We start from the raw sequence: 16,660 nt of genomic DNA, 5'->3' as shown, positions 1-16,660 counted from the left end.
AACTGGTGACTATCTTCTCTAGATCTATGGATTCTGGAATGAAACGTGTCGAATGGAATGTTGCAAATATCACCCCATTATTTAAGGAAAAAACAAAGGAGAAAATGAGGCATGAAAGACCTGTTAGCCTTACATAAGTAGTTGGATAAATGCGAGAATTTATTCTAAAGGAAGGAATAAATGTATGAAGTTGATGATTGACTGGCCATGGTCAGTGTGGATTGGTCAACATGAAATTATGTTGGAAAAATTAAAACACATGGGAAAGATGGTAACATACAGTGGAGATTAATGATTGAGGAACAGAGTAGGAATAAATAGGTCATTCCCATATTGGCAGGTTGTGATTAGTGGAGCACTACAAAGATCAGTAGCGTAAGAAAATAAAAATTAGGTGTGGGAATAGGCAACTCAGCCCTTCGAGCATGTTCACCATTTATCATGATCGTGGTTGACAGGTCTCAACTCCATTTTACTGCCTGCTCTCTATTGTCTTTATCCTGCTTTTCATCAGAAACATCCCTATTACTTTCATGGATTCACTATCTTCTGAGAGAAGTATCTACCTCCTCTTACTATCTGTGTCCTATTTTTCGAGACTGTTCCATCTGTTCAATGTTCACCTTATCAATCCCTTTTAGCATTTTATATACTTCAACCAGATCCCCCCTCATTCTTCTGAACTCCAGCAAGTACAAGCCCAAGCTATTCAACTGCTCCTCATATGATAGCTCTTTCATCCCTGGAATCAACCAAGTGAATCTCCTCTAAACTGCATCCAGTACCAGCACATGTATGACCAATCCAAGAATGACCTTTGCAGAGCCATTAAGACAGCCAAGGACCAATACTGATCCAAACTAGAGACCTAGACAGACATCCAACCATGATGGCAAGGACTGAATGAGAGTCAGTGCAAGATAGCAGATGATGATATATCCCTCCCAGATCATCTCAACGCCTTCTCCGCTCGCTTTAAGCAGAATTTTGGCCGTGAGGTAATACCTATTCTGACAAGTCCTGATGAACCTATCCCAACAGTCACTGCATCAGAGGTCAGATCAGTTTTCCTTTGTGTGAATCCAAGGAAAGCGATGGGACCAGACAGAGAACCAGGTCGTGCACTCCGGGCGTATGTGGGGAGAATGTGCAAACTCCATACAGTCAGTCGCCTGAGGCAGGAATTGAACCCAGGTCTCTGGCACTATGAGGCAGCAGTGCTAACCACTGTACCACCGTGCTGCCCATCTAACCAACACTCTTCCATCCTCATCCATATGTCTATCCCATGACAATCTAAATACTCTTAAAGTTGGCGAGTCTACTACTGTTGCAAACAGTGCATTCCAGGCCCTAACTAATCTCTGATTAAAGAAACTACCTCTGACATCTGCCCTATATCTATCACTCCTCAGTTTAAAGCTATGTCCCCTCGTGCTAGCCAACACCATCTGAGCAATAAAGGCTCCCAGTGTCCACCCTATCTAACCCTCTGATTATATTATGCCTCAATCAAGTCACCTCTCAACCTTCTCTAATGACAACAGCCTCAAGTCACTCAGCCTTTCTTCATAAGACCTTCCCTCCATACCAGGCAATATCCTAGTAAATCTCCTCTGCGTTTTTACCAAAGCTTCCACATCCTTCCTATAATGCGGTGACCAGAACTGCATGCAATACTCCAAATTTGGCCACACCAGAATTTTACACAACTGCAGCATAAACTAATAGTTCTGAAACTCAATCCATTGACTAATATAAGCTAACACACTGTGTGCCTTCTTAAAAGCCGTATCAACCTGGATGGCAACTTCCAGGGATCTGTGTACATGGGCACCAAGATCTCTCTGTTCATCTACACTACCAATAATCTTACCATTAACCCAGTACTCTGCATTCCTGTTACTTATTCCAAAGTGAATCACCTCACACTTTCCTGCATTAAACTCCATTTCCCACCTCTCAGCAGCTTATCTATGTCCCTCTGTAACCTACAACATCCTTCAGCATTATCCACAACTCTACTGACCTTAGTACCATCCATAAATTTACTCACCATCCCTCTATGCCCTCATCCATATCATTTATAAAAATGACAAATAGCAGTGGACCCAAAATTGATCCTTATGGTGCACCACTAGTAACTGAACTCCAGGATGAACATTTCCCATCAACTACCACCTTCTTTCAACTCGCAATTTCTGATCCAAACTGCTGAATCACCCTCAATCCCATGCCTCCATATGTTGTGCAGTAGCCTACAGTATGGAATCTTATCAAACACCTTACTGAAATCCATACACACCACATCAATCGCTTTACCTTCATCCACCTGTTTGGTCAACTTCTCAAAGAGCTCACTAAGGCTTGTGAGGTATGACCTACCCTTCACAAAACTGTGTTAACTATCCCTAATCAACTTATTCCTGTCTAGATAATTATAAATCCTGTCTCCTATAACCTTTTCCAACCTTTTACCCAACACCAAAGTAAGACTCACTGGTCCAAAATTAGCAGGGTTGTCTCTACTGCCCTTCTTGAACAAGGGAACAACATTTGCTATCCTCCAGTCATCTGGCACTATTCCTGTAGACAATGACAACATTAAGATCAAAGCCGAAGTTTTGGTAATCTCCTCCCTGGCTTCCCAGAGTATTCTCTGATAAATCCCATCCAGCCCACGAGATTTACCTATTTTCACACTTTCCAGAATTGCTAACACCTCCTCCTTGTAATCTCAATCCCATCTAGTCTGGTAGCCTGTATCTCAGTATTCTCCTCGACAACATTCCTTTTCCCTTGTGAATACTGATGAAAAATATTCATTTAGCACTTGCCCTAATTCCTCTGACTCCACGCACAACTTCCCACTACTATTCTTGATTAGCCGTAATATTTCTCTAGCCATTCTTTTATTCTGGACATACCTATAGAAAGCTTTAGGGTTTTCCTTGATCCTACCTGTTAATGACTTCTCATGTCCCCTCCTGGCTCCTCTTAGCTCTCTCTTTAGGTCTTTCCTGGCTAACATGTAACTCTGAAGCGCCCTAACTGAGCCATCACATCCCATCCTAACATAAGCCACATTCTTCCATTTGACAAGAGATTCAACTTCCTTAGTAAACCATGACTCCCATGCTCAACAACTTCCTCCCCGCCTGACAGGTGCATACTTATCAAGGACACGCAATAGTTGTTCCTTGATTAAGCTCCAAATTTCAATTGTGCCCATCCCCTACAGTTTCCTTCCCCATCCTATGCATCCTAAATCTTGCCTAATCACATCATGATTACTTTCCCCCAGCTATAACTCTTGCCCTGCAGTATATACCTATCCCTTTTCATCGTTAAAGTGAACCTAACTATATTGTGGTCACAATCGCAAAATGCTCACCTACCTCCAAATATAATGCCTGGCTGGGGTCATTACCTAATGTGGCCTCACCCTTTGTTGGCCTATCTACATACTGTGTCAGGAAATCCTCCTGCACTCATTGGACAAAAACTGACCCATCTAAAATAGTTGAACAGTAGTATTCTCAGTCAATATTGAGAAGGTTAAAGATGGGAAGTTGTGTGTGGAGTCTGAGAAGATACAGGAAGTGCTAAATGAATATTTTTCATCACTATTCACACTGGAAAAAGACAATGTTGTCGGGGAGAATACTGAAATATGGGCTACTGGACAGGATGGGATTGAGGTTCACAAGGAGGAGGTGTTAGCAATTTTGGAAAGTGTGAAAATAGATAGGCCCCCTGGGCCAGTTGGGATTTATCTGTGTAGTCTCTGGGACGCCAGGGCGAAGATTGCAAAGCCTTTGACTTTGGTCTTTAAGTCATTATTGTCTACAGGAACAATGCCAGAACACTGGAGGATAACAAATGCATTCCTCTTGTTCAAGAAGGAGAGTAGAGACTGCCCTGATAAGACCAGTAAGCCTTACTTCGATTGTGGGTAAAATGTTGGAAAAGGTTAAAAGAGACAGGATTTATAATCATCTAGAAAGGAGTAGGTTGATTTGGGATAGTCAACATGGTTTTGTAAAGAGTAGATCGTGCCTCACAAACCTCATTGAGTTCTTTGAGAAGGTGACCAAACAGGTGAAGGAGAGTAAAGTGGTTGATATGGTGTATATGGATTTCAGTAAGATGTTTGATAAGGTTCCCCATGGTAGGCTATTGTACAACATACAGAAGTTTGAGATTGAGGGTGATTTAGCAGTTTGGATCAGAAATTGGCTAGCTGAAAGAAGACAGAGGGTGGTGGTTGATGAGGAATGTTCATCCTGGAGTTCAGTGACTTGTGGTATACTGCAAGGATCAGTTTTGAGTCCACTGCTGTTTGTCATTTTTATATATGACCTGGATGAGTGCGTAGAAGGATGGGTTAGTAAATTTGTGGATGACACTAAGGTCAGTGGATTTGTGGATACTATCAGGATGAAGGGCTTATGCCCAAAACATTAACTCTCACTTTCTCCAAAATAAATATCTAGAGCTGTAGAACAGGCTTGAAATCAAGTAGATATGGGGGAAAGAGGGAAAGATTCTGGAGAGGTGATATGGTTATCAGCAGAAAAAGGGTTTGGCAACATTGCAGGTTACAGAGGGACGTAGATAAGCTGCAGAGCTGGACTGAGAGGTGGCAAATGGAGTTTAATGTGGAAAAGTGTGAGGTGATTCACTTTGGAAGGCCCAACAGGAATAAAGAGTACTTGACTAGTGGTAAGATTCTTGGTAGTGTAGAGGAGCAGAGAGATCTCGCCGTTCATGAACATAGATCCCTCAAAGTTGCTACCCAGATTTATAGGGTTGTTAAGAAGGCATACGGTGTATTAGCTTTTACTGGTAGAGGAATTGAGTTTCGGAGTCACAAGGTCGTGTTGCAGCTGTGCAAAACTCTGGTGTGGCCACATTTGAAGTATTGCCTACAGTTCTGGTCACTACATCATAGTAAGGATAAGGAAGCTTTGGAAAGAGTTTAGAGACTATTTACTAGGCTGTTGCCTGGTATGGAGGGAAGACCTAATGAAGAAAAGCTGAGGGAGTTGAGACTGCTTTTATTAGAGAGAAAGTTGATAGGTGATTTAATTGAGACATATAAGATAATCAGAGGGTTAGATAGGGTGGACAGTGACAGCCTTTTTCCTCGGATGGTGGTTTCTTTACTCAGTAAGGGTGTGGAATGCCCTGCCTGCAACAGTAGTGAACGTGCCAACTTTAAGGGCATTTAAACTGCCATTGGATAAACAATTGGATGAAAATGGACTGGTGTAGTATAAATAGGCTACAGATTGGTTCCACAGATTGGCACAACATCGAGGGGCGAAGGGCCTGTACTGTGCTGTAATTTTCTATGGTCTAAAGTGAGGACTGCAGATGTTAGATCAGAAAAATGTGACACTGCAAAAGCACGGTAGGTCAAACAGCATCCGAGGAACAGGAGAATCAATGTTTCGGGATGAAGAGCCTAAGTTCAAAACATTGAATCTCCTGCTCCTCAGATGCTACCTGACCTATTAGATATTTGATTTGCCAAGATCCTGGTCTGAGCATGTCTCAAGTGAAATAACTCCTTGTTACCCCAGATTTACCCTATGTCAGTTTACCTGTTGCTCAGGTTGTAATATCAAAATTGCTAACTTGGATCAATTCTAATGTATCACCCCAAATCCTATATCCTTTAAATTTGTGATAAAAGGTCACAAATTATTGAATGTTCACTGAAAATCCAAATCCACTGCATCTATGGTTTCTCCCATATTAGTCCTCTCAGTGCATACTGAAAAAATCTGATCGATTCATTAAACAGAATTTATTTTCCATAAATCCATGTTGACTTCACCTAATCATGCAATAATTTTCTAATTGCTGTATGAGCATAGATTATATCAATCCCTGACATTCAGTTTACTACCCTAAAGGTTCCAACTGCCACACTACTCCTTTTTTGAATAATTGGGATATATTTATTATGTTGTAATTCTTGGGAACTGTTCCAGAAACTAAAAAAATCCTGAAAGATCAAAATCAGCATTTTCACTATCTCTGAAGCTACCATTTGAAAAGCCTAATAAATAGGTTGCCAGGTATCTTTCCTGATGAAGAGCATATCCTCTCAATGTCAATTCTACTGATCCTCAGAGGCTGCCTGACCTGCTGTGCTTTCCCAATAATACCCTCTCTACTCTGATCTCCAGCATCTGTAGTCCTCACTTTCTGCTAGGTGTCATTGTCACCTACTTTTTCCTGTTCTATTTATTTGTTCAATTGATTATTTTCAAGCTCTCCATTTGTGTAGTGGCCTTAGTTCATTATTTATGGACCTATTTATTGACTGCAACAATAGATACAAAAGCTCTTGTTCAATGTCTCTCCACTCCTCCTTTCCATTATGCTTTTATTGTTTCTTTTGATTCCACACTTGCTTCTATTTATCTTTTCCTATACTGTATTGATGTAGAAAAATCACAGTTTTTATGTCACTTGCTATTCTACTCTCAGTCGTCACTTTATTACAAAGTAATTGGCTCATTTTGCTGAATTCTAAAATCTCCCAGTTCCCAGTTCCCAGGTTTACTGTTCTTTTTGGTAACACTGTAGCGTCTTCATTTAATCTAATGTCATCTATATCTCACTGTTACTCCAGTTATAAAAATGTGTTTGTTTAAAGCTAGCCATTTTTATCTAATATCATACTTTTTATATGCAGTTTCCCATTTTACTTTAGTCATCTTGAGTTTCATACCTAGCATTGTGTAGGTATAATTTTTTTCAAGTTCAATATCAAATTTCATTAGAATATGATCAGTCTTACCTCAAAAGCCCTTTAATAAGTTTCTAATAAGATTCTAATTAATCTCCATGCATGCTAAATAGTGACTCACTATTCTCTGGAGGAAGTTACAGGAACCAACAAATCGATTGGTTAGATCAATGCTCTGCAATCCTGCTGCAATCAGTTGTGAATGGTGAGGAACATGTTAGCAACTAATGGAAGAAGAGGCTCCCTGAGTAGCCCCATTCTGAATGCTGGAGGAGTCCAGCAAGTCAGTTCAAATGGACAAGGCTGAAGCTTAATTTCACAATAATCTTCAGCCAGAATTGCCAATTGGATGATCCTTCACAGCCTCTTTGCAAGATCCCAACATCATAGATGCCAGTTTTTAGCTGATTTTACACACTTCAATTAAGGCTCTAAAGTGGTCAATTTCTGGTGTTTTAAGGTCCTCAGCCCACCACATCCATAATCACCTGCCTTCCTGTGGAAGTTAGAAAAGTAGATAATTTTGCAGGGAAAACAGGCCTCCAATACCCAAATCTAAGGGGAAGACAAACCCATGGTTGTCTTGGCAGCAAAGTAACCCCTCTACTCCTGGCTCATGCAGCAGGCTTGACCACCAAGAAACTCCCAGTCTCTGATTGTCAGACATTGCTTTCCAAGGTGGGAAGTCAGTGCCATAGCCTGTGATTTGCTATAATGCTCACCTTTCAGTTCTAAGTAAACTGATTGGATTCATTTTCTCAGGTGGGGATAGCACATTGGTAGCATGTCCCATACTAATAAGAGGAGGAAAATTCACTTCTGCATGACAATTTGGTTTGGGAACGAGCTCAATAATAGATTTTAAAATAGTTTTCAGCTACATTTGGTAAGGTATCTACAATAACATTGTAGATAAAAGTAAAGAGCTGCATAAAAATCAGAAAAATAATGTGTTCAATAATGTGCAAAGATTCAATAAACTAACATGGTGTGTGGGTGTTGAGTACTTGTAATAATATGCTAGCACTTTGAATATAATGAAGCCAAGTTGCAATGATTTTTCTTGAATGATTCACAGCATAAATGCATAGGCTTTGTGTACCACAAGCACTTATGAAACATAGTAACAAGTGTCAATGCCAACTCTTTCCCTTTTGCTTTTCTGTAACTTATCGTCAAGTTTATTGCCAGCTACCAGGGCAGACTATATGGCTTTAGAAAGACACTGCTATTCTTGGCTTTTATGAGACCTGGGGACTCCCTCCTTAACAGTACTATGGGTGCACGTATACCATGTGTTCTGCACAGTTTAATAAGGTATTATGGTATTTCCACAGATGACCATTCCTGATGTCTCATATTTGCCACCTGTGCAATCTGTAAATGGTTTTTTTTTAAATTCACTTTTGGGATGTGTACATTGCTGACTGGGCCAGCATTTGTTTCCCATCTCTAGCTATCCTTGAGAAGGTAATAGTGAGCTGCCTTCTTGAGCTGCAGTCAATTTGATGTAGATAGATCAACAATGCACCCAGGACATCCCAGATGTCCTTCTACTTCAAGGACTGTAATTTCCTTCTCCTGTTATTAATAATGCCCTCAGCTACACGTCCTCCATTTCTTGCATCTCTGCCCTGAAATCCTCTCCCCCCAACCTGAATAAAGAGTCACCCTGGCCCTCGCACACCACACCACCAATCTCCGAATCCAATGCATCATCCTCTGCCACTTTCGCCACCTGCAGTCAGACCCCACCAGCAAAAATATATTTCCTTCCCCACCCCTATCTGCTTTTGTAGGGAATCATTCACTCTGCAACTCCCTTGTCAGTTCCATACTCCTCACCAACCTCTCCTCCGTGCCCGGCACCTTTCCCTGCATTCGCAAGATGTGTAACACCTACCGCTACATCTCCCGTCTCACCTCCATCCAAAACCCTATATAATCATTCCAAATCCAGCAAAGCTTCACCTGCACTTCTAACCTAGTTTATTACATCTGTTTCTTCCAATGTGGTCTCTACATCAGAGAGACCAAGTACATACTCAGCAACCAGTTCACAGAACATCTGCATTCTGTACACCCAATCGATACAACCGCCTAGTTGCCAGCCATTTCAATTCTCTTTCCCATTCCTATTCCCATTCCCCTGGCAACAGGTCTATCCTGGGCATCCTCCACTGTTAAAATAAGGCCACACACTAACTGGAGAAACAACGCCTTATATTCCATTTTGGGAGCTTACAACCCAGTGGCCTCAACATAGAGTTCAGCACCTTCTAAATCTCCCCATCCCAAACCTCATCCCATGTCAGCCTTCCCTCTCCGCTCTGCCCCCTTGACCTATCAATCTTCCTTGTTACCTATCTGCTCCACCCTTCCCACTGACCAATCACAATAACCTCCTACATGCATCTACCTATCACCATTCCATTTATCTTTACCTCAACCCCCACACCTCCCTCTATTTCTAGCTCCCTTCCTCCTCCCCAGTCCTGAGAAGGGTCCCAACCTGAGACATTGACTTTCCTGCTATTCCAATGCTGCCTGACCTGCTGTGCCTTTCCAACTCCACATTTCATTTATTTTGAATTCCTGCATCTGCAGTCTTTACTATCTCTCAGGGCCACAAATGCAGTTAGGGAGTGAGTTCAACCCACTGACAATGAAGGAAGTGTGATATATTTCCAAGTCAAGACGGTTGGTGACTTAGAAGGGAACTCGCACTGGTGTTCATTTTTTGAGCGAGTACATTTTCACCAATTTTCCTTGGTCTTCTGCCTAGTTAGCAATTAGTGGTAGTGGATATATTGATATTGTATAATCTGTAGAAGAAATACCCTCCTGGATAACAAGAAGGCTGACTGCATAAACATTGATTCTCCTACTCCTCAGATGCTGCCTGACCTGCTGTGCTTTTCCAACCCCACACTGTCAACTCTAGCCTCCAGCATCTGCAGTCCTCACTTTTGTCAACTGTATTTATCCAGACATAATCACTTGGAACTTCGGGATCTGGTACAAAACTCTGGTGCTGCTGCACTTGAAGTATTATATATAGTTCTGGTCACCACTTTATAGGAAGGGTGTGGGAGCTTTGGAAAGGGTTCAGTGGATTTCTGCTAGCATGTTGCCTGGTATGGAGAGAAGACCTGATGAGGAAAGCCTGAGGGACTTGAAACTGTTGTCTCCTGGTTCTTCATATACTGTTCCTCAACACTTGAACATTTGATGTACCAGGTACCTTGTTTAATTTAATCAGCTGATCAGAGTTAGAGATGTTGTAATTAGCTCCAATTAATTGAGGACCGAACTGCAACATAGAGTCATAGAGATATACAGCATGGAAACAGACCCATTGGTCCAATCTGTCCATGCCAACACAATCTAGTCCCACCTGCCAGCACCCGGCCCATATTCTTCCAGACCCTTCCTATTCATATATCCATCCAAATGCCTCTTAAATGTTGCAATTATACCAACCTCTGGCAGCTCATTTTATACCTCTACCACCCTCTATGTGAAAAAGTTGCCCCGTAGGTCTCTTTTATATCTTTCCCCTCTCACCCTAAACCTATGCCCTCTAGTTCTGGATTCCCTGACGCCAGGGAAAATACTTTGCCTATTTATCCTATCCATGCCTCTCATAATTTTGTAAACCTCTATAAGGTCAACCTGCAGCCTCTGATGCTCCAGGGAAAACAGCCCCAGCTTGTTCAGCCTCTCTCTATCGCTCAAATCCACCAACCCTGACAACATCGTTGTAAATCTTTTCTGAACCCTTTAAAGTTTCACAACATCTTTCCGATAGGAAGGAGACCAGAATTGCACACAATATTCCAACAGTGGCCTAACCAATGTCCTGTGCAGCCGCAACATGACCTCCCAATTCCTGTACTCAATACTCTGACCAATAAAGGAAAGCATACCAAATGCCTTCTTCACTATCCTATCTACCTGCAACTCCACTTTCAAGGACCTATGAACCTGCACTCCAAGGTCTCTTTGTTCAGCAACACTCCCTAGGAACTTACCTTTAAGTGTATAAGCAACAGTTGGGATATTTCAGTTGATAAGTACTGTCTTATCACAATGAAACTCCTAATGAATTTAGAACAGTCATTATGGCAAAGCAAAGGTAAGATCCTGGGAATCACTAAGGATCGGGAGACATTAGTGTGCATATATACCAGTCCCTTAAAGGTATCAGAACAGGTAAATAAAGTGGTTAAGAAGGCTTATTATTATTACCTTTATTAGTTCAGGCATAGAGTTTAAAAGCAGGAAGATTATGTTGAAGCCATTGGTTGGGTCGTAACTATGATATTATGGAGGAGGTTATGATGAACAAAAGTTAAGTGACGCTCCTGAATTGCAGAGAGCAAGGTCCACCCTAGGTGTGTTTTCAGTATGGTGCCTGGAATTGAGAACCTGGGAAATCCTGGCAGGAGGTAGAACCTCCTACCCACCTGCTCAGAGGATTTGGTGTTCTATTCCTGAATCCAAAGCAGTCAGCTGAGAAGAAAATAATCATGTGAAACAACCCATCCTATCGTCAAGTGGAAACATCTCCTCCATCGATCTAAAAACAAACAAGATATTTGCACAATTCACAATACAGCTGTATCAAAGAGGGAAAACTGAACCTGCTGAGGTAATGGAGGGTGCTGTGGGATTGTATAGATTGGAGTGGGGTGAGGCAAGTTGGTGTTGATATATACAGCACATCAAAATCCAAAATACCAACTTGTCAGCAATTTAATGAAACCCTGCTCACTCCCAAATGCACAATTGCAAGTACATGGGAAAATCTCATGGAAGTGTGAGCCTGAGAATGAACAATATAAATATAAATCAGATTCAGTTTCACATTCTGGCTATAACCAATGCCCACTGCATTTCCTGGGCTGTCTGAAAGTCACCAGGTTCAAATATATGGATAGCAACAGTGATTGATTGAGCTGAAATTGAAATCTTTAAAATGGAATGCAGTTCCAGGACTAAATGAAAGACTTTTACTCAGAGGATTTGTTCTGAGAGTATGTTTTCACTGCTTTGGAGGTAATTTGCAATATTGTGGAGGTCAATTCTATGATCCTTGAATTGTTTTCCTATTGATATGCACTTACCTATTGCCAGCCTTCACAGTAGCTTGGGAGCAGCTTATATCATTCTGGCTTTGTGTTCTGATGAAGAACAAGAAAAGCAGCATCATCACCAGAAACAGAACCAGTTTCCCTTCTTCAGCCACCTTCCACTCTCAGGATAGAGTTGAGCTCCATTTAAATTAACCTTATTTCTCAAAGCCATGTGGCACAACATACAGAACCCACTCAATGCATCCACTCATCAACATCGTCACCCTCCACGCAATGGAAGTATCTCTCCTGTCTCATTAACATATTGCTCAACTCTGGTCATAGCAGTTTTTTTTGAGGCTGATGATGAATGAGCAGATGAGAGACAACAGTAGAAATGATTGAATAATGGAGACTTTATAAAATGTTACAGCTTTAGTATTTCCAATCAATTGATAGTGCCACATATAAACCCACAAATGATTCCTTATATAAATTAGCATTCATTTCCAATGATGTCAGTATGGTACTGGCCTCAGCAGAGTTGGAGGCAGGCTACACATTCTTTGCTCTCATGGTTGAACTTGACTATGGCTGGAATTGTCTGATTTGTAACCCCACCAAAGATTGCTATGCATGCATGTGGGCAGTAGCAGACTCTACTTTTGTGACAGGACAACTGGTTGAGTTGTGACTGAGAGTCTAGGAGTAGGTAGTCAACTGTCCAGAAATTGGAGCCTCTTGATCAGAGTGCATTGTTTCCTACATGGTCCATGGATACGTCCCTGCTTGACAAGAACTGGAAAGCATATTGCTGAGATTAAGTGAGGTCCTAAGTGACCAAGACAATACTGTCTTCCATATTATTGAAACTGATAGATTGAACATACAAAACCATTAGTGAGGGTCAGCAAGAATTGCACTTTTCATCCTGTACTCCATGAAATTGACCACTCTCACCATGGAGGTGGATATCCATCAAAATATCTGAGATAGCATGATATTCATGCTTGAAATGTTCTCACCAGTGATGCACAGAACTGCTGGAAATAATGATAAAATTTCACATTTTCTGCTGCAGTTGTAGAATTGTCTGACTCATAGATGAATCTCAAGGTTCAACAGCTGAGGCTATCGAGCAGAATTTGTGCCCTATGCCCTCCAAGACAACAACTCTTAGCTATTATCTAACATGTATCTGTGGCTTACTATCTGGCAGCATAACCAAAAACAATACCCACACTGACTTGTGAAACTGAGCTAATGGAGAATGGACAAGAATCTGCTGATGGTGCTTCCTCAGGCATCAACTCACTGAAGGCCCCCTATTTCACCAGCTCCATTATCAAGCTGCAATGGCCTATGAGAGATCCAGTACCTGATTTAGAACTGACAAAGGGTAATAATTAAAATCTATTGATCACAGCAGGTTATCATATTTCAATCAGTCCTGCAAAGACCTTATCATTTTATCTTTCTGTATTCTTGATTCTGAAATGTTGAAGGATTGATGAAGTTCTTAAAAGCATATTACATGACCCTCATTGTAAGTGCTCTTTACAGCTGTTTATTCGAGCAGCATGGGAAATGGATGAGCCTGGAGCCAAGGTGAGTGTACAATTGAAGCTTCAGCTGTCAACAAATAACTGATTGGTCTGAGATATGGTGACCAGGTATCAATGACAAAGGTTTTCTGTTTGCCAACAACTATGTTTTTGGCTCCCAGGTGACAGAACAGCTTGGAATGTGGGAATGTTTGATGGTGGAGCAATTAGATCTCCAAGAAAGAAGGAACTGTCCCTTTTCTCTGCAGTAAAAAAACCCACCTCAAGCCTGAAGAAAACCAGGTTTGCTGTAAGCTGTCATGTTTCAATGAGTAAGTCAGAGGCTTGATTTGTGCACACTTAGCTGCTCTATGCCTCCTGCAATAAAAGCATCTGGAGAAGGAAAGCCAAGGAGCAGCACATCTTGGCAAGCCAAAAGAAGCACCTGAGTGAATCCTGTGAACAGAAACCATCGACCTGTCTCCCCAGACTTTCCCTCCGCCAAACACACCCTTTTTTTTCTTATCTGTGGCCATCTGTATATTTTCATCAGAGGAGTTTTTGAAGGGGTCAGAATTTTGGGAAGTTATATGTCAATGGTTAATCATTGTTAGTTTGTAGTTGGAATCTATTTACTCATAACAAATTGTAATTCTCGTTAAGTACACCAGAAACTTGGTCTATGCTATCAACCTGAGTCTAAAAAAAACAGGTAAACTGGGGACAAAAACAGAACTGTCTGGTGAAACTCAACAGTTCTTTTAGCATCTTTGGAGAGGAAACCGAATTAGCCTTTTGCGACCAGTGACCTAGAACTGGTAAATTGGGAAATTGTGTGTATTTTAAAAATGTTTAGATTTTCTGATTGCATTCGGGAATAGTGGAGGCTTGATTTTCGGTCTATTGTACAGTGAAGCATAACAAAGTTTTGAGGGATCTTGTCCAAGATTGTTTTGATACTGAGACAATGAGGATTTGGGTGTGATACTAGTAAATAACACAGATGAATAAAAATGCCAAGTTCTTTACAGTATTTAAGACACGGCACTGGAAATGACAAAAGATTTGCTACAGGTGGCAGAGTTGTCTCTGGCAGCCTGAATATTCAAAGACCAGGCTAATTGACTTGGCCATTAAAGTGGAGGTAGGATTACTTGGGAGATATATGAAGGCAATAGGTAGAGGTAAGAGCATGGCACTTGAGTTTAGAAGAAATACAAGAGAGACAAGGTACTTCAGAGAGTGAAACATTAGAGCCAGGTAATATTCAGTTATAATTAAAAGCAGCTTAAGCATCAAGAAAAAAAATGAAGGAACTGGAGATGCCAGTAAAAGACAAAGGAAGAATACAGAAATATAAGGAAAGGGAGATGCAATTAAGAAGACAAGAAATTGGATTGAAACAAATGGAACTGAAGATGAAAATGGGAAAGAGAAGAGAGGGTGAACATGAATGTAAGTTTAAAATGATCCCTTTGAAACAGGAGATGCCAGATGCTAATGCAGGCCTTTGTGGGGAGAATCTGAGTTGTAATTCAAAGCCCAGAAAGGAAGTGTTTAAGTTTACACAGGCCTAGTAGAATTATAAGTCAATAGTTCATAATTATTTATCTGCAGTTATAATCTATTTATTTGTAATAAATGTTTTTTTTTAAATTTAGAAATTTGGCCCATACTTTCTGTGAATATGAATGTAAAAGACTTTGTAAAAGAATGTAAAATAATTGGGGAATTCTATATATTTTGGAGATAATGGAACTTGATTTCCAGTGCACTACAGCAGTGATGCATAAAGATCCTGACATCAATTCAACCAAGAGGAGGGTATTTTGTGCTGAGTGACTGTAATCTCAAATTCTGTCACCTAGAAAGCTCCATCTCTCCATTTAATGACCATAAACTCAATCACTCTTCTAGTCTCTTTTACAGAGAAACTACGTTTTTAGACAATGATTCTATTTAAATCCATTTGATTGAATTACTTTGTTAAATGTTAAAAGTTCTTCCCTTTTTGTTTGCTCTATCAGTATGGATTAAACTCACTCACACGGCTGGATCTTACCTCCTAGATCAACCTGCAGCAGGGAAGGTCAGCAGCACATTAAAAATAGGCAGGCTTGAGCATTAAGACAAACAGCAATTTTAGTCATGGACACAAGTAAGCAATTGAATGGATGGATTGTCATGTTCATTAAGTTTCTGAAATGGATTTGACATACAATCTACCAAATTGGATTGCTCACCCAGTAAACATCCTCTCATTCCTTTTTCAACTAGCGAGTTTTAAGAAGATTTGTAGCTCAGGTTGAGGTTCTGGATGTAGGTTTGCTTGCTGAGCTGGAAGGTTCATTTTCAGGCGTTTTATCATCATACTAGGTAACATCTTCGATGAGCCTCGGGATGAAGCACTGCTGATGATTCCTGCTTTCTATTTATATGTTTGGCTTTCTTTGGGTTGGTGATGTCATTTCTTATGATGATGTTATTTCCTGTTAATTTTCTCAGGGGTGGTAAATTGGATCCAAGTCAATGTGTTTGTTGATAGAGTTCTGCTTCCAGGAATTCCCGTCATGTCTCTGTCAACATCCACAAATGAAGCCGCATCAGAACATTATTTCAATGAGCCAACACACGCTGCAGCACAGAGGAACTAGGACAGAGCAGAGAAAAATCACCTATATAGTGTATTCAAAAAGAACGGGTACCCAATGCACACAGTCTGCAGATTTCTCAGCAATAAATCCAAACAAGCAGACACAACTTGTCCAGAAACCCTACATCAAAGACATCTTGGAAATGACTGCCAGACTACTCAGACCCCTTGGCATCATGGTAGCTCACAAACCCACCAACACACTAAAACAGCAGCTAATGAACTTGAAAGACCCTAGACAGACAGCAAGCAAAACTAATGTCATTTACAAAATACCGTGCAAGGACTGTAAGAAGCACTACATTGGACAAACAGGCAGAAAACTAGTCACCAGGATACATGAACATCAACTAGCCACAAGATGAACATGACCCTCTCTCACTAGTATCCTTACATACAGATGAGGAAGGATACCACTTTGACAGGGACAACACATCCATCCTAGGACAAGCCAAACAGAGACACAAATGAGAATTCCTAGAAGCATGGCATTCCATTCCAGAACTCTATCAACAAACACCATGACTCTGATGCGATTTACCACCGCCCGAGAAAAAGAGCAAGAAATGACATCACCATAGAAAATGACATCTCCAACCCAAAGAAACATACAAGTAGA

Source organism: Hemiscyllium ocellatum, chromosome 10 (genome assembly GCF_020745735.1).
Source record: "Hemiscyllium ocellatum isolate sHemOce1 chromosome 10, sHemOce1.pat.X.cur, whole genome shotgun sequence".
NCBI lineage: Eukaryota > Metazoa > Chordata > Chondrichthyes > Orectolobiformes > Hemiscylliidae > Hemiscyllium > Hemiscyllium ocellatum.
Note: the sequence above shows the minus strand (reverse complement) of the source record.